The 24,762-nt window shown below is 43.6% G+C and overlaps 1 protein-coding gene across 1 annotated transcript in view; it reads left to right on the top strand.

Annotated features, from left to right (window-relative positions):
* cd44b (CD44 molecule (Indian blood group) b) overlaps nt 1-24,762 on the top strand; it is a 113,167-nt gene that overhangs the window by 9,488 nt on the left and 78,917 nt on the right. The gene's annotated exons all lie outside the window — the stretch shown is intronic.

Raw genomic sequence — 24,762 nt, 5'->3', positions numbered from 1 at the left:
TGAGTAAGTGGTGCCATGACAGGTCACTGTATTGGCAACCTGAATGTATGTTTCTCCAGGAAACCTTTTAAGCACTGCTTCCTGTATGTTTTCCTTGAGGACATCCACAGGCAATGTGAACATATTTGAGACACTGAAGGCAGGTTTGAGTACATCTGTGCCATGCAGATGGTAAGCCAGCATGAATTGATGCTGAACAGCAAGAGACAGTAAAATGTTACGAAAACAGTTGGTATGTCGAACAACTCGCTTGAAAAAGCTATGCTTCGCTTCAAACGCATGGTCCACATGGCTACAAGCGGTCCAAATCCTTGATCCTTCATCTACAGCGATATCGTTGACTTGATTGCAAATAAATGCACAGACACTGAACAGAGATGACATCACTGAATTCAATGATGAAATGCCTTTAACTATCATTTTGCATTATTGAGACACTGTTTTCCAAATGAATGTTGTTCAGTGCTTTGACACAATGTATTTTGTTTAAAGCAATATATAAATAAAGGTGATTGATTGATTGATTGATTGATTAGTTGTGGGTAATGCTCTTGATAATGGTGCTTTGGCAGAACTCTTGCTTCTGGAAAAACCTGCAAGTATCACTTTGAAACCAATCATAAGGGGGAGTAGTCGCAATAAACTCCAATTTTCATGAGCGTTTCCACCTATGCTTTTCCGGGTGGCAAAGTTCATCGGGATAGGCTGTGGGCTGTCAGATTTGTCAGTCCACTTGTAGGGGAACTGGCTGATTAGGCCATTCAGTTGAAATAACGTAAAGTATTTTTTCTTAATCAGAAGATCAAGGCACAAAGCCAACTCCAAAGGTACTATTCCCTCGAATAGGTCGTTGAGCAAGTCTGGGGATACCCTGACAAAATATCAAAGTATTTTAATTTCTTAGTTAAGGGACATTGCCTTTTCACACCGAAGCAGTGAGTGACAGTGGGACTTTCTAAAGCTGCTTGTACATGAAAAGAATGTTCCTGCTTCGTTCTTGCTTGCAAGGCCCCAGTCCTCACTTCTTTTACCTGAAACTCAGACAGCTTTCCCACCTGCAGACATGAGATCCAGAAAATCTTTCCAAAAATCCACCGAGTGAATGGGCACCTAAATTGTCAGCTACTACACTAACTATTGTGGCTTTTTATTTTCTTTCCAAACAAAGGAATAAAGAGTCCTTCTTCTTCCAATTAAACAATGTCTTTTAACAATGGCTCAAGCACTGCCTCATAACCATACTTCTTTACATCTACAGCCTTACAAAGTACAGCTAAATAAATTGACTTAAGTGTTGCACAAAACTGTAGTGGAACATTTGCCAATACCCAATACACTGCAGTAATCTTGTGCTTTTTTCGGGATGTTCCCAGAGGATTGCACACTTCAAAATCATCAATATAGAGAAGTAGAGAAAGTGTTAGGTCTTCAGTAGATGAAAGTGCATTTTCTTTAAAATGTGTTCCATCAGTAAATGACTCGTACCGACTCTCATGAGTAGCATATGAAGCTTTCTCCTGTATGTCTTTAACGCTTAATATCTGTGACAATAACTGAAGAATGGGAATATATTGTAAGGTTCGACCTTCCTTCTTGTCCAGAATGAATTCAACAGGCTCAACCGCATGAAAATTATTTTTAAAAAACTGCTGTCTTCTGTAAGATGTGGCTAGAGGACCATCAGCTCTTAAAGCTGTGCTAATAGAGTTGGACTCACTCAACTGTTTGACTATATCTGAGATGACAGTGTCATCAAGCACACAGTCATGTTTCCTTAAACATGCGTTTACAGTCTTTTTTTATGCCAGGACCTGACAATGAAGAGGATATGAACTGGAGCTCTGCTACAACTTCATTAATGCACTTGCTTGGAATATTGTAAATGCTCTGTAATTTTGACAGAAGGTGGCCTAATTTTAGTTCAATTTCATCCTCTTTCAATTCTTCAGTTTCATACTCTCCTAAAAAGTCATCCTCTCCCAAACACGCATCAGAACAATGTGCTTCTTCAACAATATTATCTGTAATATTTGACTGATCTATATGCTTATGTACAGCTTGTGCCTGAAAGTCACTCGAAGAATATGTTGCGTGTTGTCGGGATCTGTGTGAGGCAGAGGTTCTATACACATTAGTATGAAAATCACAGTCTTTAAAGGGGGGGTGAAATGCTCATTTTCACTCGATATCCTGTTAATCTTGAGTACCTATAGAGTAGTACTGCATCCTTCATAACTCCAAAAAGTATTTAGTTTTATTATATTCATAAGAGAAAGGTAGTCTGTACCGATTTTTCCCGGAAAAACACGAGCGCCTGGAGGCGTGACGTGTGGGCGGAGCTAAAGAATCACGAGCGCCAGTTGCGTTGAGAGCATGTGGAAGCTGTGACAGCTGTGAAGGCTGAAACTGAACGAGAGCAGCAGCAGCAAGGACTCGCTCCGAGCGGGGCTCGAACCCGGGTCTCCGATGGGAGGCGGACGCACTAACAAGGAGGCAGAGATATTTTAAGCAGTTTTACTCACCGCCTGCGGTTCCAACACACGATCGTGATCCTTTTTCGTTGGGATTGCATCATCCTTAAGAAATAAACGATACGCAAATCCGTCGTCAAACTGGGCTTTGTTTGTAAAACAAGCATTCCAAAAATGCAAAACAAACTCCATCCACTGGTCCCTTAATGCTGTTTTTTCTTTGGTAATCTGTGCAGGGTTGTCTTGCCCTGGCAACCAAAAACACACTCCTTTTGTGACATTTCGCGACGCTCTCGCTCTGAATCTGATGAGTGATTGTCTGTGCACAGCCTCTCTCTGCTCTGCTATACGGGAGCGCGCGCTCTTACTGCAAACGTGCCCTCAGGACCCATATAAGGAAATTCCGCTCCATCTAACGTCACACAGAGCCATACTCGAAAAAAACTTTCCGAAACTTGTGACAAACCGGAAGGAGTATTTTTGGAACAGAAATACTCCTTCAAACGTACAACTTAATTTTTGAAACTTTGTCCATGTTTAGCATGGGAATCCAACTCTTTAACAGTGTAAAAAACTCAGTATGCATGAAATAGCATTTCACCCCCCCTTTAAAGACACAGTGCACAGTTTCATTTTTCCTAAGATGAACTCCAAGATGTTGGAAGTAATCCTTCTCAGTGGAGAAAAAAGAAGTTCACAGTTAAAAAAAAAGTACTTCTGGTGTTGATTTTTCAGTTGAATGTGTCCTTCTCAAATGTGATTTTAGGGCACTATAGGTTTTGAAGGAGCAAGGGCAATCAGCATGTAAACAGGGAAGAAATTCATTGTGTGTAGAACTTTCCAGCAGGTGTCACTACTGTTTGTTTATGTGTATGACAAGTGATGGATGTTATTTTTATTTTCTTGGGTATTTGAGGAAAAATGTATACATTTACCATCTTATTCTAAATGCAACCACATTTATGTTATATTTTATACATGTTCTAATATTACTAGGTCGCAGATATGCCTCTTATCATTCCTAGTCACCAGATTGTGAATCTGTACATGCGTAGTTAGTGAGTGCACAGGCGCCGCCTTTATTTTTCATTTTCATTCTTTCATTGATCAGGACTGGTACGCTTGCCGGTAAGTGTCTGTAAACTGGCATTGCTAGTAATTCAGATCGAAAAATGATATTGCATGATCGTGTAATTTCATTAGTTCTTTGATGTTTGTTTGGTTTTCATTGCAGGTTTACAACCTAAAGATCTATAGTGATTAGTTAACTGATGAGCTAAACGTCACATATGACGAGCTGTGTATGTGTGCTCAATAAATGCTCAAAAAGTGGCTCGAGTTGTATCCGCCGTGCTTGTCCTGAAATCCTTCCAGTGGGGAGTTTACTGAGCTATAGCAGGTAGCTTAGAAGAAAACTGGACAGTTGTAAACCGCCGTCGGAGCCGTGCTAGGGAATTCACGGACACCGAGCGGGGGAGAAGCCATTGTTGTTGACAGAAGTCGGGATCGGAGACCCGTATACTGAGAAGGAAGTGGCCGTTAACAACACCACTGCAACGGAAGAGCCGAAGTTAAGAGCTAATGGGGGCGTTAAAGTGCTGAATAACCGTGAGTAAGACTGTGTGATTAATAACAGCTGCGGAGCTATAACAACACGACTATCAGCCGTAACCGCTGAGTCTAATCTTTTGAAGCGAATCTTTCAGAACGAGTTATTTGAGTCGACTCTTCTGAACGATTCTTTTTGCTAAAAAGTGATTTTAGTGATTTTGATCACTAGGAAGAGGAAAAAAGATACAGAAATGGCAGATGAAAAACCAGATCTGGAGAGTTTAATACGGAAACGCTCAAATGCACAACAAATCTTTACAACAAGAATAAACCGCCTTAATGTCAGTGCTGGCCGTTTACGTGAAGCTGAATTGTCAGAAGAGTTAGTGAAGTTGAAAGATGATTATGACAAACTCCTTGATGTCAGTAATGAGTATGTTGATGCACTAAGCCAAATAGATGCTACAGGTGATGACAGTGAGTCGCGGGACGCTCTGGCGAGGAGAGATGCCAGTGAGCAAAAATTCCTTGAAACAGAGTAAAATCATGGAAATGCTGTGGACCAAGTATGCAGAGCCAGACATAGACGCTATTGTAAAACAGTTCAAATCTGCTTTTAATCGAGCTGAGGCACTCGGCACAAGTAAAGTGCCATTGGGTGCAGCAAAGGGTCGAAAGTGGTAAACTGGAGAGGAAACTCCATGAGCTCAGGGATGCTGTGTACACTTGGAGAGATTATCGACCATATGGAAGAGACAAGTGGATGCTCTTTTTATCATTAAGAGAGGATAAAGAGCAACTGATGGATGGGTGGACATACAGACGTGAGGATGAGGTTATGAAGAGGGACAGTACAGAACTAAAAGGCGATGGTGAGGAGGCCGAGGATGAAGATGAGGGAGGCAATGATGTGGTCGGTGGGCATGTTATAACAGATATCAACAGCCTTACAACTGCAGATAGCATCACCTTTACCCAACCAGTAACTCTTGCTATTACTACTCCACCTGTTAACAGTCAGCCTGCTGTTGTCAGTCCACCCGCTGAGGGGCAGGAAACTGTATATGTAACAAGTTCTCCTTCATTCATGTCTACAGACAGAGCAATCATCTCTACTTGTGCTGACAAAGGTTCTACAGCCACTAGTCTACCTCAATGCAGGTATGGCGCAGCTACTGCACACAATGCCCCCCAACAAATGTTACAGCCCATTCTGCAGTCAAGAAGGTCTGATAGTGGGCTTGGTGTCAGTTTCACCCTACCTTCAACTTTTGCCAGCACGCCACAATTGTTGAGCGATCATGCTACTCCGCCTGTTGATCTCAGCATGGGACAAAGTAGTAGCATGCCATATAGTAACCCTGGTTCGCACGCTGGTGCAGATAAAAGCTCTCAGTGGGCCCGACCAAGAATAAAGCTCACACCAATAAGCTTACCTAAATTCTCCGGTGACCGGAGGAGTTATTGGCGTTGGAAGGCTGAATGGGAAAGTATCCAGGCACAAGCAGAACCTACAGGGTCTAGGGAATGCAAGAAACTTCACTTACTGGATAGTATAAGTGAGTCTGTGAAAAGTGAACTCAGGCTATATCGGTGCAGAGATGCAAATGATATCTTCAGGGAATTGGAGAACCATTATGGTGACAAAGCACACACGGCCGAAGAGATTGTGTTGGAGCTTCAGTCACGACCTGCTGTAAAGAACCATCAGCCACGAGAAACGTTAGAGTTGATTCTAGCAGTGGAGAGGGCAGTACTGGACCTCTCAGACCTGGGGTGCGAAGATGCTGTACGCAATCAACTTGTGATTCGGTCTTTGGAGAGTAAACTCCCTGATGTTATGAAAAGAGAGTGGCTCATGTGTGTGAGAAATCCTGTAAATGACGTCCATCCTGGAAACCGTTTTGACAGGCTCTTGATGTTCCTGGAAGACCAAAAGTCATTGCTCGTGAGGTTGGAGCAGTTGCTGCCCAGCAAACCATGGCCTGCTAATGCTCCTGAGAGACCAAGCCACCGGGAGAAACCAGGTGACAGATGGAGAGAGAAGTCTTTCACTAAGACTACAGCAAGTGAAGTCAAAAGAGAATCCAAACAGTTACCATGTGCCGTGTGTGGTGATGGAGATCACGGAGGTAAACTGTTTCGTTGTAAAACTTTCAGAAAAGCCAATCTGTCAGAAAAGAAAGCTCAAGTGAAAAAGGTAAAAGCATGTACAAAGTGTTTGGATGTTCACGGGGTCGAGAGTGACTGTACTCCAAAGTTTCTCTGTCGTAAAGATGAGTGTAAGAAAGGCGACACTCCAGCAGACCACCACTATTTCCTTTGCCCTAAGGCGTCAACAAAGAAGGACACTGTTAAAAGGGAAAATAAAGAAGAGGAAAAGAGGGGAGCTCGAGGTCCAACAGAGGAGCAAGAGGCTGTGTTCGTTGAGTTGGGACTGACTCCCGACCAATTGGAAGCTGTCCGCAGAGCCTGTATTAACAAGGCGATGAAGGTGAGAGTTGATACAAAAAGGTATCTCGTAAAAGTAAAAGTGTGGACCTCCCGAGGAACTCTGAAACTCCACGAGATGATTTGCTGTGGGATGGAAGACATCGCTAAAGTGGATCGAGTGGTGAAATCGGAGCGGCTAGAGCAATTTTTCCCCGAAGTAAAGCCAGGAGAATTGGCCCGCCCAAAAAAGATTGATCTTTTAATCAGCACTCGTGAAGGGCGATTAGCTCCACAAAGACTGCAAAGGGTCGGCGATCTAGTGTTGTGGGATGGTTCTCTGGGTAAGATCGTGAGTGGTGTGCATCCAGACCTCTTTGAAGATGTGGAGGTGGCTGCATGGCGGTCGAAGACGCACTTTGCTCATTCAATGAGGACGGTAGCAGTCAAAGTTGAAGAACACTTGGTTGTAAGGCCAGGAAGCCATTGGGAGCAAGGAAACAGAGCAGAAGTTCGAACGACAGCAGTGTGCAATAAAGAGGTCCTTGAGTGGCTAAAGTGGGACAGCATCGGTGCTGCCTGTGATCCTATCTGTGGAGGATGTCGCTGTGGAAAGTACTCGCGGGGAGGAAAGGAGATGTCCCTAGCTGATGAGAAAGAGCTGGAGATAATAAAGGCAGGTCTAACCTTCAGAGAGGGAGATGCACACAGCGACCAGCCCCACTGGGATGCGAAGTATCCCTGGATGGAAAACCCAGTCTCTCTTCCTAACAACCGAAAGGCTGTGGAAGCAACATTCCTGAGAACGGAGAAGCGGCTCATGCGAGACCCTCTGTGGAAAGAAGCTTACACGAAGCAAGTCCACGAGATGGTAGAGAGGGGAGCTGCTATTAACCCTCTGGAGTCTAAGGGTATTTTTGGGGCCTTGAGAAGTTTTGTCATGCCCTGACATTTGTGCTTTTTTCAGTTTCTTATAAATATCTAAATGGGTAAAGTCTAATATCACTGTAATCAGCACAAACTGGGCTATAATAATATGTGAAATGCATGCATGTACATGATTGTATTTTTGAGAAAAAAAATGTTATGCATGGTTAGTGAAAAACTTAAAATGTTAAATCACTTGAATAAGGCAATAAAACACATACATAAAATTGGTTGCCGGAAAAGTTGAGAACTGGAGCTTGTAGCCTAGAATTTTTCTTTCTGAATGATGTGAAAATCATCTTGTTTACTCACTCACAGAAAACAATATATTGATTTAAATTTTCTAAAACACTTTTTGTTGGTAAAAGTCATATGCGAGTAGGCGTCAACTATCATGAATATCATTGTGATTTACACCTGAGAAGACAAAGGCCTGCATAATGAGCTGCATAATGAGCCTCTCATTCAACTGTGCCACTCTGAGGGCAAATTTTTTGGCATCCTTTCTCTAGTCACACAATCCTTCAGAAATCCTTTTAACAATCTTATTTTCTACCAAATAAACCCCATTTATTATCATTATTATTATTATTATTATTAATGTTGAAAAGAGCTGATAATATTTTTCAGGTTTTTTTTAGGGGGAATAAATCGAAAGAACTGCATTGTTTTTACATTTGTTAGAGTTATCTCTATTTGTCACATTTATATTATTTACATCAAGCTTTTGAATGGTATAGTATTGTATATTGTTATTGAAACTTCATAATGTTTCACTTGATTATACATTTAGTCAGGAATTATAGTTTGGAAAAAGTATTTGGAAAAAGTCTAACTAGTAAAATGTTTACACGTTATGTGAAAACTAGTACAAATAAATAAAAAGAGACTTACTCATGTTTATGATCTCTGCTGAATAAAGCGCTTCATTCTTTTTTCTGAGGAAATCCATTTCTCAAATCCTCAACCACATCACATCTTTTTGGGTTGAATTATGTCTTAGTCCTCTCATCGGCGAAGCAAACAGTAAAATAAAATAAAAACTTGAAGAATAGTCTCGCTGCTTTTACTTCTGTGTGGGCGTATTCAAGCCGCTCGCTTCAGTTTGAATCTGAATAGCGCGTTAAGCGCGGGGGCGTGGTCACATTAGATATAATGAGCGGAGATATGAAAAACAGACATTGCGTTGTTTTCATATGGATTACTTTATCTCAGAATATTTGTTTTCGGCAGCACTTGTTTAGTTTAAAAGTAGACATTCCAGGCTTTCTATAGATATCTCTCTCATGTTTCTTCGTTGAGTATTCACGGAGTTACACTTCATTTTAATGAAATGTTTGTACATGACGATCAGCGGAGATAAAGACTGTAGACAGCGCACCTTGTTTGTTATCTTTATTTTATAAGTGCACAAAGGTTTTTTGTTATTATGTCTGTATCCAAAAAAAACTAGACCCTTTACAGATTCGATAGATGTATTGCTCTTATCTGTACGATTAAAACTGAGAGTGTAATTTAAGTTCTTTTCAGGGTTATCAGGTGAAAATGACTCAAAACGCATATATGCGTTAATCGACTCGAAAGGGTTAAGCTCACTATGGATGTTATGGACCCTATGGAAGGGTGCTGTGTGGTGGGTGAGTCACCTAACTGCCCCAAAACCCCATTCAGTAACTACGCCAGTACGACTCGTCTGGAACAGTAGCCAGGAGTTTGGAGGGGTCAGTATGAATAGTATTTTGCTTAAAGGCCCAGATGTCTTAAATCCCATCAGAGCGGTGCTCCTTAGATTTCGGGTGGGAGAACATGCAGCCATCGGAGACATCACCAATATGTATAATTCGGTCTGGCTGGAGGAAGAGGAAGTCCATGTGCATCGATTCCTATGGAGGGACTCACCGGAGGATGAGATTGAAGATTACGCTGTCGTGAGGGTGAACATGGGGGATAAACCTGCGGGATGTATTGTGCAGGTTGCCATGCGAGAGACCGCAAAGTTACCCCAGTTCTCTGAGATGAAGGAGGAAAGAAGGGTAATCGAGGAAGACTCCTATGTCGATGATCTCCTCACATCCCACAATGACCCACACCGTCTAAACAAGATTCAAGAGGGAGTGGAGAAGATACTAAAAACAGGAGGTTTCTACCTCAAGCCTTGTATCCGGTCTGGTCAAAGTGGGAGGAGAGAAGAAACCAAGTCCAAAACAGTGACTCTGACTTTACCCAACCAGTTAAGGGAGGAAGATAACAAAGCCCTGGGAGTTGGTTACCTTGTGCAAGAGGATAAACTCTTTGTGATGCTCTCTATTAACTTCTCCAGTAGGAAGAAGAAGATGAGAACTGAGATTGACCTCACTGAAGGGGAAGTAGAAGTGAAAACACCAAACCCACTTACTCGTTGTGTTCTACTGAGTCAAATCACTGGACTGTATGACCCGATCGGTCTAGTAACTCCTGTGAAGCAGAAAGGAGTAATACTTGTTAGAAGAGCCTTCCAGGAAGCTGGTAAGCTTACTAATGATTCCTGGGATGAACCTCTGTCTGACGAGCTCAGAGGCAAGGCAATTGAGCTGTTCAAGGAGTACGCTCGTCTGAGTAGTATTAAGTTCTACAGAAGCCTCATGCCTTCTGTTTGGAAAGGTAGACCCTGGGGAATCACATTTTCTGACGGCAGCTGTGAGTACTATGGTGCAGTACTTTACTTAAGATAGGAGACATTAAATGGTGTAGTCACTCGGCTAGTGGAGTCAAAGGCCAAGTTAACTCCTCTCAACCAGAAAGGTGATGCAGTTATGGCAGAGGTATGTGGGGCTGTTTTTGCCACACGCCTGAAAGGATACATGTTGAAGCATGGACGGTTGGACGTGGAGAAGTGGTATCTTTTCATTGACAGTCAGACAGTGCTTGGAGCCATCCAGAGAGAGAGCTATGGTTTCCAGACATTTTTTGCGAACCGAATCGGGGAGATTCAGAAGGCTGGACCTGTAACTGACTGGTGGTGGATACCAGGCAAAGTCAATGTAGCTGATCAAGTCACAAGAGGGTGCGCTCCTGATCTGCTGGGTGAGCATTCTGAGTGGCAGAAAGGTCCCGAGTTTCTTTCTAATCCAGTCGAGGATTGGCCCATAAAGTCAGCCTCAGAAGTGTCAGCTGATGCAAGAGAGGTAGTGAGTAAGCTCCAGAGAAAAGCCTTTTCAGCAGTTCTTACCAGAGTTCAAGCCAAGAAATTGTTAAATCTTGGCAGTCTTGGTGGTGAAGATCCAATAGTCACAGATGGAGAAAGCGGGGCTTCACTGTCCTCTGAAAAAGGGAAGAAAGTAACCTTAACTGAGACTAAGGAAGAGGAGACTCTGTGGGGAGCCGCACTCATAGACCAAGTGGATCCAACAAGGTGCAGTTCTCTAACTAGACTTTGTGGAATAGTTGGTTATGTCCACAGAGCTGTAAAGAAGTGGTTGGCCCGTATACACAGGACCTCCAAGTCAGCAAATTGGGAGGCAGTATTGACAGTTAAGGAACGCGAAGCTGCATTCCAAGACCTGTGCTTAGCTGCCCAAAATGATTGTGATTGTGATTGTGAAGTGACATTCAGCCAAGTATGGTGACCCATACTCAGAATTTGTGCTCTGCATTTAACCCATCCGAAATGCACACACACAGAGCAGTGAACACAAACACACACACTGTGAGCACACACCCGGAGCAGTGGGCAGCCATTTATGCTGCGGCGCCCGGGGAGCAGTTGGGGGTTCGATGCCTTGCTCAAGGACACCTAAGTCATGGTATTGAAGGTGGAGAGAGAACTGTACATGCACTCCCCCCACCCACAATTCCGTCCGGCCCGAGACTAGAACTCACAACCCTTCGATTGGGAGTCCAACCCTCTAACCATTAGGCCATGATGGAGTTTTACAGTATCTTTAATGGAGTTATGTTTCCTGTGACCACCCTAAACAGGCTTGTTGTCAGCAGGGATGAGGCTTCAGGGCTCCTGAGATGTCATGGTAGAGTCCAGGATTTGACCCAGGGAGAGATTGGTGTACCTTTGGTTCCCTACAAGGCATGGATCAGCGCTCTTCTCGCGAGAGAGGCTCATGAAGCTAACCACGAAGGGGTTGCTGGCACACACCTTCGTGTGAGATCTAAAGCATGGGTGATTAGGGGTTCAAGGATTGCCAGAAATGTTGTTGATTCTTGTATGCATTGCCGGAAGATCAAAGCAAAAATGTGTAAACAGGTAATGGGTGAACTTCCCCTTGAACGAACTAAACCAGCCGCACCATTCGAGTTTACAACATTAGACCTTTTCGGTCCCTATGTTGTTAAAGATACTGTAAAACGAAGAATGGAGATGAAAATCTGGGGTGTGGTGTTCAGCTGTATGGCTTCAAGAGCAATACATGCTGACATTGTAGAAGATCTGTCCACGGAAGGATTCCTGAAAACATACCAGCGCTTCACAGCTCTCAGGGGTCACCCAAGAAAGCTTTGGTCGGACCAAGGGACCAACTTTATGTGTGCCAAACCAGTAGTACAGGAGCTTTATGAGTTCCTAAGTAACATTGACAAGGATCAGGTCCAGAGGAAAGCAGTAGTTGAAGGAACCGATTGGACATGGGTGTTTCACCCGGCAGACTCTCCCCATCAAAATGGAGCAGCTGAGGCAGCAGTTCGTGTACTCAAGAGGGCGTTAAGTAGTGTTGGCAAGGGATGTAATCTGACAGCGCTAGAGTTCCAAACCCTTCTGTACCTGGCTGCTAATCTGTCGAATGAGAGACCTATCGGTGCCAGAGCTCAGGTACAAGATGAGACCGTGGAAGTAATCACTCCTAACTCACTTCTGCTTGGTCGTGCAGGACCCAGTGGGGACTCACGAGGGTTTGAGTATCCAACTTACCCCGTTGTGCGTCTGAGAACAATCCAGATTGAGGTTAATAAGTTTTGGAAGCGTTGGAGTCAGCTGGCAGGTCCAAACCTCTACATCCGGCAAAAGTGGCATGCACCTGCTAGAAATGTTGCAGCGGGTGACCTGGTAAGGTTAGCTGATCAGAACGCACTGAGGGGCCAGTTCAGGCTGGGTCGAGTCGTGGAAGTGTGTCCTGATGTGAGGGGTGTAGTACGAGATGTGAGAGTGGCAACATGTCGAAGTTGTCCAGTTTCCGGTGGGCAATCCAAAAGAAACCGAGTTGAGGAAAACTATCCCTCCACCATTCTCCACAGGGATGTTAGAAGGTTGGTGGTTCTGCTTCCAGTGGAGGAGCAGTAAAGGATCCCCACCATGATGTGTTTCGGTAAAGGTTCCCCACCATGGTGTGTTTCGGTATAGGATCCCCACCATGGTGTGTTTCGGTAAAGGTTCCTCACCATGGTGTGTTTCGGTGAAGGATGAAGACTTTCCCCACTACCATCCTCTTCAAGGCTGGTAGTCTGTTTCGGTAAAGGAGGTTGTTATGTCATCAAGAACAATTTGTGTTGTTTCAGACATTAAAACCATCTTGAAGATATAATTATTCATGTTATAACGTGATATGTTTATTCATATCGAAGTATGCAATGTTATTTGCATGATTATGGAGAAATGTTATGTCTAAAAGGGAATTGTTTGGTTATGGTGGCCTACTTGGATTTTAGAATCAGTAGACCAAGTGGGAGGTGTAGAACTTTCCAGCAGGTGTCACTACTGTTTGTTTATGTGTATTACAAGTGATGGATGTTATTTTTATTTTCTTGGGTATTTGAGAAAAAATTTATACATTTACCATCTTATTCTAAATGCAAGCACATTTATGTTATATTTTATATATGTTCTAATATTACTAGGTCGCAGATATGCCTCTTATCATCCCTAGTCACCAGATTGTGAATCTGTACATGCATAGTTAGTGAGTGCAGAGGCGCCGCCTTTTTTTTTTTCATTTTCATTCTGTCATTGATCAGGACTGGTACGCTTGCCGGTAAGTGTCTGTAAACTGGCATTGCTAGTAATTCAGATCGAAAAATGATATTGCATGATTGTGTAATTTCATTAGTTCTTTGATGTTTGTTTGGTTTTCATTGCAGGTTTACAACTTAGCGATCTATAGTGATTAGTTAACTGACGAGCTAAACGTCACATATGACGAGCTGTGTATGTGTGCTCAATAAATGCTCAAAAAGTGGCTCGAGTTGTATCCACCATGCTTGTCCTGAAACCCTTCCAGTGGGGAGTTTACTGAGCTATAGCAGGTAGCTAGAAGAAAACTGGACATTGTGGTTGTGCCTTAATCTGTAGTGTCTCAAAAGTTCATTTATTACAGGGGCAACAAAAGTACAAATCTTGCAAATCCATCCCATATAATCCAGATGCTAGATCTGAGTACATCCAGACCCTAAATGAGGAGCAAATTGGGTGGTCTCTCTGAGGGTGGTGGAAGTCAGTTTCGAGATTCGTCATATACTGGTAGCGGTGAGGAGCACAGCTTCCATTTAGTTGTGTTTGCCTCTCTGTCTGCTTGTCTGTCCTCAAAAATGTAAAGAGAAAAAATATATTTATTTATCAAGTCAATCATTTGTAATCTTAAAGGGATGGTTGATTATGATTTAACTTTTTTTTACTTTAGTTAGTGTGTAATGTTGCTGTTTGAGCATAAACAACATCTGCAAAGTTACGACATTCAAAGTTCAAAGCAAAGGGAGATATATTATTTTAGATAAATCTATTTTTAAGGACTACAACAAATGGCTGGTAGAGACTACAACGGCTTCCACTCGGGTTGGTGACATCACTAACCCTAAAATTTACATAAATCCTGCCCCCAAGGATCATTCAACCAGGAGCAGCAGGTCATTTGCATTTAAAGGGACATACAAAAACTGAGCTTTTTTTTACTACGTTATAAAAAAAATTCTGTGCGGTATGTTGAGCAAAAACTTCACATACTCTGAGGACATAAGAGATTTATTTTACATTTTGTAAAAAGGGATATTATACCACCCCTTTAACCAAACAATACTACAAATTAAGGAAAGACGGCAGCTATTTTTTGCCTGTTTACATACTGATTGCCCTTGTCCATCCTGGAATTCCCTTGAATCACATCTGTTAAAGAAACATTAAACTAAAAAGTCAGCACAAGTCATTTGTTTTGATTGTGAACTTTACAGAGAAGGATTACTTTCAACACCTATGACATCTTTAAACAAAACTGTCTGTGTCTTCAGTGTGAGTGTCTTGACTTTTACATTAATTTATGGTGCCTGTGCATCACACACATCCCAGCATATTCTTAGTCATTTTGGGGCACTAACTGAACATAAGTAGATTGGTCAAATATGACAATATTGAGGCCCGAGTATGCAACTGACGAAATAAAAGAAAAGAATCTAAAATTACTCCATCATTGATAAGGTGATCAGATGTTTTTCTGACAGCCTCATCAGGTAAACACACTTATATTTTTTCCACAGCAAGCATACAGATTGGTTGCATTCTCTTTTCATTCTTACAGCTTCATCAGGTAAGCATCTTGTTATTTCCTCCACAGGTAATCGGGTAGGTTTGATTTTATCACAGCCTCATCAATGTTAAATAGAAAGATGTGACTTTAAAATGGTGGAAGTAAACTAAGTTTTTTTGTATTTTTTAGCTAATGTAACCATGGGATCAACAAAAAAAGATTATCATGGCAATGGGAACTAATACAATGGCAGACTTTGAGCAACCAGCAACATATGGTGCATACACGTTAAGTCATCACTTTTTTTTGTACAATTTTTTTTTTACAGGACTGTAAATTTACTCTGTGAAATAAAAAATAATAAAAAAAAAAAACGTCATACTTGGTTATAACTTTACCCCCAGTTTCCTCACTACTATAAATTTATTATATAATTTAAATAAAATTTATTGAAAGTTACATACCTTTATCCAGTGTAGCCTATTGTCAGGAAAATCACCTGGTTAAGTACACAGTGTAAGATAATGGTTACTAACTGACCAATGCAAGAAACCCAATTCATAGCAAATCATGTAACTATAACTAATTAAAAATAGTTTCACATTTTCTTCTCTCCACAAACACTACAGGTAGTTGACCTGCCGATCAGATCAAATAAATGTCGCTACCACCTAGTTTTATCATAAGATAGTGTCCAAATATCCAAGCATGAGTCCGATCAAGTAAATGTTTTAACGTGCAGTGAATATTAAACAATAATTTTTCTACATAAACTAAAGAAGTTAAATAAAAAGTATTTACTCTATAACAAACGGGTTGACCTCAGTAGTAATCCTTTCCATAATGTTGTCAGACACTTAGAGTAATAATCTGAGCATGTCAGTGGCAAATAAGCAGGTTTTGTGGATGTAAATTAAAGATACGCAATTGCCCATTAACATAGGCCTACCGTTCGACTCTCCGCCTCTGCAGACTGCAGCGGTCTTGTATAGCCTAATGGCCGATTTAAAAGATTGTTGTTCCCAACAGTCACTTAATCACAAAAACATATATTTTTAAAGAATAAAATAAGACCCTGATTGAAAAAACAACAACGTTACCCTACATTATACATGGATCGTGGATGTTCTAAAAATCCATGTGCTTAGACTACCTTATGCTGTGTTCACACCAAACACGAATGATTTCAATGTTAAGTCAATGCAAAGGCGCGTTTACGCGCGTCTGGAGGTCTCGCGTCGCGAATGAGGCATTTAGCGCGGCGCAGAAAACGCGTTGAAAAATTTGAACTTTAACCAATCAGGAGCCTGCTAGGAGTCACTCATTCAACATGGAGGAACGACTGATGTTGTCAGTGAGCAGTCAGACGGAGCTATATGACAAAAGTTAATATTTCTATAGAGATGGGAAATAAAAAGGACCTATATATATATATATATATATATATATATATATATATATATATATATATATATATATATGTATAACATATTGATAGATTAATTGAATAAGGGCCAAAGATAAGAAACGTTTCGTTTTACCACAAACAAATTATATTTTATCTTGAACCACTAAAGAGACATCAGCACCAGCGGCGAATGTCAGAAGGTCTAGCCGAGGTGAGGCTGCTCTCGGCGCATAAATCATGACGGAGCTCCTGCTGATCGCATGAAGCTAATCTCCAAAATCAGCGAAACACATTTTTTAAATAGATGCTGTTTTTATAAATAAACTGCATATTTGAGTTTAAAACAACTACATTCTCGCCTGAAATACTTTTAAAACTAAATTACATGACACTATCACAGTAATATTTTGAAAATTATCCGAATAAAAAAGACGCGAATTTGACACTCTATTCATGTTTGGTGTGATCACAGCATTACATGACTTATTTTATTGCATTCTAATGTAAGCTTCAAATTACACTACAAAAAACTATTGTATCACCACTTGCAAAGTTTCAATTAGGCCTCCATTACGTTAAAGCAACTAAGTTAGCCACCTAACATTAACTTACCAGCGTAACCACATGGTAGGCCTAATGCTAATTAGAAAATCCACGTACAACAATCTTCAAATTACATTTAAAGCCTAGTTTTTGTACAGCAATTCGAAAACCGTAAAGAATGTACCAACCCAAGTAACATTAACTGTTAATTTGCTAGCTTTATTCTGACCTTAAGTTCAGTCCGCGTGTTCGTCTTCGGCTTCGTTAGGAATGCAAGGGGTTTCCAGACCAACGGAACAGGAAGGGGAGGTTTTTTTTTTTGTGTGTGTGTGTGTGTGTGTTTTTTTTTTTTTGTACCGAGCAAGCAAATAAAACAAGGTATTGTTTGTTGTGCGTGTATACCTAAAAAGCTTGGCTGGGATTATTAATTTTGTAAAGGAATAAATTACACATTGTCTTGTGTTTTGAACAAATGCAGATTAATTCAAAGCTAGATATATTAATGTAAAGACACAAATTTAACATTTTATTGTTGATATCACGCATTTTAATTACTTAACATTTACATCCACTCAGATTAATTTTTTTCAGTGCACTAAAGCCATTAGCAACTCTTTATAAAAAAAAAAAAAAAAAAAAAACTCTCAAGGTTTTGGACAAGAAGCCTAACATTTCACATCATTGTATTATCTTCAATAACCATAAATTGCTAAGCTGGGAAGATGTAATGAAATACAAAAACATCTGTCTGGTCTACAAAATTGAACATAATACTGCTCCTGCTCTTTTTAATTTGTTCATAATCCAACATAATAATAGTAGTCAAAATACCAGAAGCACTACACAATGTGACCTTCTAATCCCATTCAGGAAAAGCACGTTTGGTCAATTATCATTTTCTGTTAAGGCAATACAAAACTGGAACGCATTGCCCACTACAATCAAAAACATACATACTCCACTTTTACTACACACCTTAAAAACTGTCTGTCTGACAATTATAACTCCACACATTAATCTGATAGATGTAATGTGTATTAGATGTGACATGGTCATGCTTCTGCCACTCGATGTATGTGCTACAATGTGGCCTCTACTTGCTTGAACTGCTTTTATACTTTTGTAATTTTTGCTTGCTTGTCTTAATTATGTGCCTCTTTGCTCATATGTCTAACTCCTTGTCTAACTATGCTGTAAATATGAATATAATTGTAATGTATTTATTTGATGTATGCCTATTAACAACTGACTACAGCTGGAAATTAGCTGTAGAGGCTAAAGCTGCTCTTTTTATGAAAGGAGACTGTCCATGTTATCATAAACTAATAAACTAAACTAAAGTAAACTATAATACTGTCAATATCCTAAATAATACATGTAAAGAAACAAGATTCATTAAGGCTCAGCCAGTTCACAAGGCAAAAGAAAAAAACCCCAGATATGAAAGTTTATGAACTAAATAAATTAATATAAAATAAAAGATTTTTTGTATCTGCAAAATAATATTTTTATTTTAAGATATTCACCCATTCAATTTTAGTAGTATTCCTAATTATGTTGTAAATGCGAGAAATGCTATTTTCGTCACAATAATTATGAATTACATTAATCATATAAATGACAGCCCAACTTTCAATTAAAACAGCGGAAATTGACCAAAAAAATAAAATAATAGTTTGCATCACTGGATAATACAGTAGAGCAGACTGTTGTTATAGAAACTAATTCATACATTCAACATTAATGGCAAGACAAAAGGGGTAAACTTTCGGCTGTGCCTACATGCATTTCAGACAATTTTATGCTTGTGCCTTGTCATGCAAAGAACTTACATTATTGAGTGTTTTTTCCCCTTCTTCTTCTTTTAGAATTTTAACATCGATTTTGTGTAGATTATCAGTGAATTACGGCTCGGTGTAGTAAATGCCAACCAGTGTTGCCAAGTGTGTGGTGGTTGTTTTTCATGTCCGCGGGTCACAGTGACCCCAATACAAATAACGTGATATTTAGGCCCAAAAAGATGAATTTTACAAAGGCAACCCTGCTAAAAAACCTATATTTTAACCCCGGGAAGCAATGTTTTATCGGGGAACCTTCTGGAAGCGGGATTGGGTTAGTTTTGAGAAGCCACTGGGCAGGATTTGTTGTGAAAACCTGGCAACCCTGATCTGAACACACGTGCTGGAGATATAATTCTAATTACAGGAGCGTCTTTACTGATGAGATGTACAAAAAAATCTGATTCGATTTTATGCACAGCCCTAACATAGAGACGTCGTTGCTGATGCTGCTCTTATTAAATTTCAGCCTCTGGATCTGATTCTGGATCATAAATATACGCTGAATCTGACTGTTAGCCATGGTTTGTTTTGGATGATTTTTTTTTCCTCATGGTAATGTCACAGCTTCCAAACGCTCTCAACGCAAAAGCCTACTCGCGCTCGTGATTCTTTAGCTCCGCCCACACGTCACGCCTCCAGGCGCTCGCGTTTTTCCGGGAAAAATCGGTACAGACTATCTTTCTCTTATAAATATAATAAAACTAAATACTTTTTGGAGTTATGAAGGATGCAGTACTACTCTATAGGTACTCAAGATTAACAGGATATTGAGTGAAAACGAGCATTTCACCCCCCCTTTAATTATATCATTTATTTGAATTAGAGACAGAGAGAGAGACAGATGAAAGTTGAGTATGTGAACCTGCGTCTGCGTGTCTTTCTCTACAAGCAATGAGGCTAGTTTCTTCAAAAGCTACAATTTTTATCCGCTCATTGCAGAGAAATATAACACTGCGAGTCAGTAGCCTGTTGAAGCTATTTTACAAATAAAAGTGTCCATTCTCTGTGTGATCTCTGATATCTGTAGGCAACATTTGTGTGTCCGTGCGTCTAACCAGCGTAGCCTGCTGCATATAGTTTTAGTTTAGCTACAAACCCCAGCCTGACACGAACCCAAAGCTATTCATTGAACATTAACCTAAACACGACCCAAAAGCATTTGGGGACAAGTCTGGCTCCAGAGCCCCAGACCATGACACTCCCATCACCATGCTTGACTGAAGGCAAGACACACTTGTACTCCTCACCTGGTTGCCGACACATGCTTGAAACCATCTGAACCAAATAAGTTTATATTGGTCTCATCAGACCACAGGAAATGGTTTCAGTAATCCATGTTCTTAGTTTGCTTGTCTTCAGCAAACTTTTTGTGGGCTTTCTTGTGCACCATCTCTAGAAGGAGGTTTCCTTCTGGGATGACGGCTATGCAGACAAATTTAATGCAGTGTGCTGTGTATGGTCTGAGCACTGAAAGGCTGATCCCCACCCCTTCAACATCTGCAGCAATGCTGACGAGGCCTGTTCTGAGTGGAACCTGTCCTGTTAAACCGCTGTATTCTCTTGACCACCGTGCTGGAGCTCAGTTTCAGGGTCTTGGCAATCTTCTTATAGTCTACGCCATCTTTGTTTTTGTTTTTTCAGATCCGCAGAGAGTTCTTTGCCATAAGTTGCCATGTTGAACTTCCAGAGTAGTAGATATTGTGACGAGTCAGCTGCCTCCTCCCTGATTATCACCGGCACCCCGTCCTAAATCGCCGCCCTTCACCAGGCTCCCGACTGGAGTGGGTGTGTGAGAGGAGGGGCGCTAGACGAGTCAGGGCTGGCGGCGTGTGATGGGGCACACCTGAAGGAAGTGGAGCCTCATTACCGCCGCTGTTTAAAAGCCCAACGCGCCTCTCCTCAGGAGACCGGTCTCTTCCCCGTGCATGCACACTGGTGTCCTCGTGGGTCCAGGAAGGGTGCGTTGAGGGACTCCCGCGCCACCAAGACGTGAGCTGCCGGACCCGCGATCCGGATGGGAACCGCACCCGTATACACGGCCGACGGGCCAGGATGCCGGGCCGTCCATCCCCTACCAGCGCCGCGGCCAACGAGAGAGACGCGGCCGCTAGGAGAAGCCGCCGCCCCTCGCGCCCCGGACCAAGGAGGGGAGCGCGTGCGGCCGCCGGACTCCGCCCCTTTGCCTGGACCCTTCCTTGATGAACACTGCCCGACCTACACAAATCCCGCAGCACGACGAGGACACCAGATTCCCTGTTATTTTGGACACTTTCCCCCTTTGGCCACTTTTATTCCCTTTGTTTTATGATTTCTGTTAATAAAAGCCTCTCCGAGGCCTGACGCCACGCCCACTGTGTCTGTCTTGTGCTCCTCCCGTGACACTGGTGGAGAATGCGGGCAAGGCGGAGCCTAGACAGCGCAGTTGGGAAACGTCTGGTGACGTCACTCCCTCTCGCTTGCAAACGTTCGTGAGAACCCAGACTGGGACGGAGGAAAACTGGGGACAGCCTCCCAGCCACAAAAGGGGTAAGTGACTTCTGTTATTGTCATTTTACCCTGTGGTTGGTTGAGGCTGTCACTAAAACCCGGTTTCTCTGTCCCTGTTCTGGCGCGCTGCGAGAGGGAGGACCGCCCGGAGAGGAATCCCCGCCCACTCCGACCGTTTGGAGTCTGGTTGAGGATGGTAGCACTCCCGTGTGGGTGGCGCCCTGGGGACGGGGATGTCGCTTGGGAGGGGGAATGTGACGAGTCAGCTGCCTCCTCCCTGATTATCACCGGCACCCCGTCCTAAATCGCCGCCCTTCACCAGGCTCCCGACTGGAGGGGGTGTGTGAGAGGAGGGGCGCTAGACGAGTCAGGGCTGGCGGCGTGTGATGGGGCACACCTGAAGGAAGTGGAGCCTCATTACCGCCGCTGTTTAAAAGCCCAACGCGCCTCTCCTCAGGAGACCGGTCTCTTCCCCGTGCATGCACACTGGTGTCCTCGTGGGTCCAGGAAGGGTGCGTTGAGGGACTCCCGCGCCACCAAGACGTGAGCTGCCGGACCCGCGATCCGGATGGGAACCGCACCTGTATACACGGCCGACGGGCCAGGATGCCGGGCCGTCCATCCCCTACCAGCACCGCGGCCAACGAGAGAGACGCGGCCGCTAGGAGAAGCCGCCGCCCCTCGCGCCCCGGACCAAGGAGGGGAGCGCGTGCGGCCGCCGGACTCCGCCCCTTGCCTGGACCCTTCCTTGATGAACACTGCCCGACCTACACAAATCCCGCAGCACGACGAGGACACCAGATTCCCTGTTATTTTGGACACTTTCCCCCTTTGGCCACTTTTATTCCCTTTGTTTTATGATTTCTGTTAATAAAAGCCTCTCCGAGGCCTGACGCCACGCCCACTGTGTCTGTCTTGTGCTCCTCCCGTGACACTGGTGGAGAATGCGGGCAAGGCGGAGCCTAGACAGCGCAGTTGGGAAACGTCTGGTGACGTCACTCCCTCTCGCTTGCAAACGTTCGTGAGAACCCAGACTGGGACGGAGGAAAACTGGGGACAGCCTCCCAGCCACAAAAGGGGTAAGTGACTTCTGTTATTGTCATTTTACCCTGTGGTTGGTTGAGGCTGTCACTAAAACCCGGTTTCTCTGTCCCTGTTCTGGCGCGCTGCGAGAGGGAGGACCGCCCGGAGAGGAATCCCCGCCCACTCCGACCGTTTGGAGTCTGGTTGAGGATGGTAGCACTCCCGTGTGGGTGGCGCCCTGGGGACGGGGATGTCGCTTGGGAGGGGGAATGTGACGAGTCAGCTGCCTCCTCCCTGATTATCACCGGCACCCCGTCCTAAATCGCCGCCCTTCACCAGGCTCCCGACTGGAGTGGGTGTGTGAGAGGAGGGGCGCTAGACGAGTCAGGGCTGGCGGCGTGTGATGGGGCACACCTGAAGGAAGTGGAGCCTCATTACCGCCGCTGTTTAAAAGCCCAACGCGCCTCTCCTCAGGAGACCGGTCTCTTCCCCGTGCATGCACACTGGTGTCCTCGTGGGTCCAGGAAGGGTGCGTTGAGGGACTCCCGCGCCACCAAGACGTGAGCTGCCGGACCCGCGATCCGGATGGGAACCGCACCCGTATACACGGCCGACGGGCCAGGATGCCGGGCCGTCCATCCCCTACCAGCGCCGCGGCCAACGAGAGAGACGCGGCCGCTAGGAGAAGCCGCCGCCCCTCGCGCCCCGGACCAAGGAGGGGAGCGCGTGCGGCCGCCGGACTCCGCCCCTTGCCTGGACCCTTCCTTGATGAACACTGCCCGACCTACACAAATCCCGCAGCACGACGAGGACACCAGATTCCCTGTTATTTTGGACACTTTCCCCCTTTGGCCACTTTTATTCCCTTTGTTTTATGATTTCTGTTAATAAAAGCCTCTCCGAGGCCTGACGCCACGCCCACTGTGTCTGTCTTGTGCTCCTCCCGTGACAATATATTGTACCATGTTTTTTTTTAGAAATCAAGGTTATTCATCATCAGCCATGAAATGACATCATCCGTGAATAATCGGCAGCTGTAACCCATCATCTGTTTCATAATATATAATGTCATAAGGGATTATCCTAATCACAAGTGTGACGGCCACCTGTTTGAAAAATAGACTCCGGACCTCCGGTACGTGACCCATGTCCTTTAGGTGACAAATAAATCTAGTCTGTGTGTGACTATCTGGTGACCTATGAACTTGGGGTGAAAGATCTTATGGTCTGTCACTTGTGGGGCAGGGTTTCCCCAGCAGCAGCGGCAGCGGATTGGATTCACTCAGATAAATAGGATCCCCCTCAGATTTCTGAGGAAATCAGAAAAAGAGCTGTGAAAAAATCTTATACTCACCTAAAACCCCCCGAGAAGGAATTGGACGTAGAGGACAAGCGGATTAATATAGGAGTGAAACACGGGCTTTATTTTGGAAACATGGAAGGTGGAATGAATCCTCCTGTACACTGGAGGGAGTTTGAGGCGGACTGCCACCGGACCAATGGTCTTGGTGACAGTGAACGGGCCGATAAATTTAAAGCTACATTGGAACAATGCCCCCAATGAATAACGTCGGACCGTAATCCCTCTGGCACAAATAAACGGTTCGGTGGACAGTCAACCGGGGGCGTTACCCCTTGTAAGGCCGTCTTGACCTTCGATTCGACCTCCTATGAGAGTGTGGAGATAATTAGGGTCTCCGGAAAAATGCACTCGGGAGTAGACGTGCGATTGGAACGGTCAAAAATGCGTGATAATGAATCGAGCTTGATGTTTTTGGAGCCCGGGCGGTACGAGAGAGTAAAGTCAAAACGTCTGAAAAAAAGTGCCCACCGAGCCTGCCTGGAGTTCAATCTTTTAGCGGTTCTAATGTATTCCAAATTCTTATGATCGGTCCAAACGATAAAAGGTACCCCCGACCCTTCTAACCAGTGACACCATTCCTCCAATGCTAACTTGACTGCCAACAACTCTCTGTTACCAATATCATAATTGCATTTAGCAGGGGACAAACGGTGAGACAAAAACGCGCACAGATGCATCCTTTCATCTGCAGGAGAAGGTTGGGATAGCACTGCACCTACCCCTACCTCTGACACATCGACCTCCACCACGAACTGACATGATGGATCAGGGGTAATTAAGATCGGGGCTGAAACAAAACGGCCCTTCAGTTTTGGCAAACGCATCCCCCTCTGCCCCAATTTCTACCGGCGGTTCATTCGCAATTTCATCCAACTAGCCTTGCCTCTGGCCACCTTGACCTCCCCCAGAATGATGTTCAGGTGGTCAGAGGCAAGGCTAGTTGGCTGAAATTTCGAATGAACCGCCGGTAGAAATTGGCGAACCCCAGAAACCTCTGTAGGGCCTTACGGGAATCTGGACTTGGCCAATCCACCACAGCCTTAACCTTCTCAGGATCCATACGCATTCCCTCAGACGACACGATGTACCCTAAGAAAGGGACAGACTGTGCATGAAAAGCACATTTCTCCGCCTTGACAAAAACCCCATTCTCTAGCAGCCTCTGAAGCACTCATCGAACATGCTGCACGTGCTCCTGGAGAGAAAAAGAAAAAATCAATACATCATCCAGGTAGACATATATGAACTGATCGACCATATCTCGCAGCACGTCATTGACGAG

Source organism: Carassius gibelio, chromosome A25 (assembly GCF_023724105.1).
Source record: "Carassius gibelio isolate Cgi1373 ecotype wild population from Czech Republic chromosome A25, carGib1.2-hapl.c, whole genome shotgun sequence".
Taxonomy (NCBI): Eukaryota; Metazoa; Chordata; class Actinopteri; order Cypriniformes; family Cyprinidae; genus Carassius; species Carassius gibelio.
Note: the sequence above shows the minus strand (reverse complement) of the source record. Positions and strands in the feature narration are given on the sequence as shown.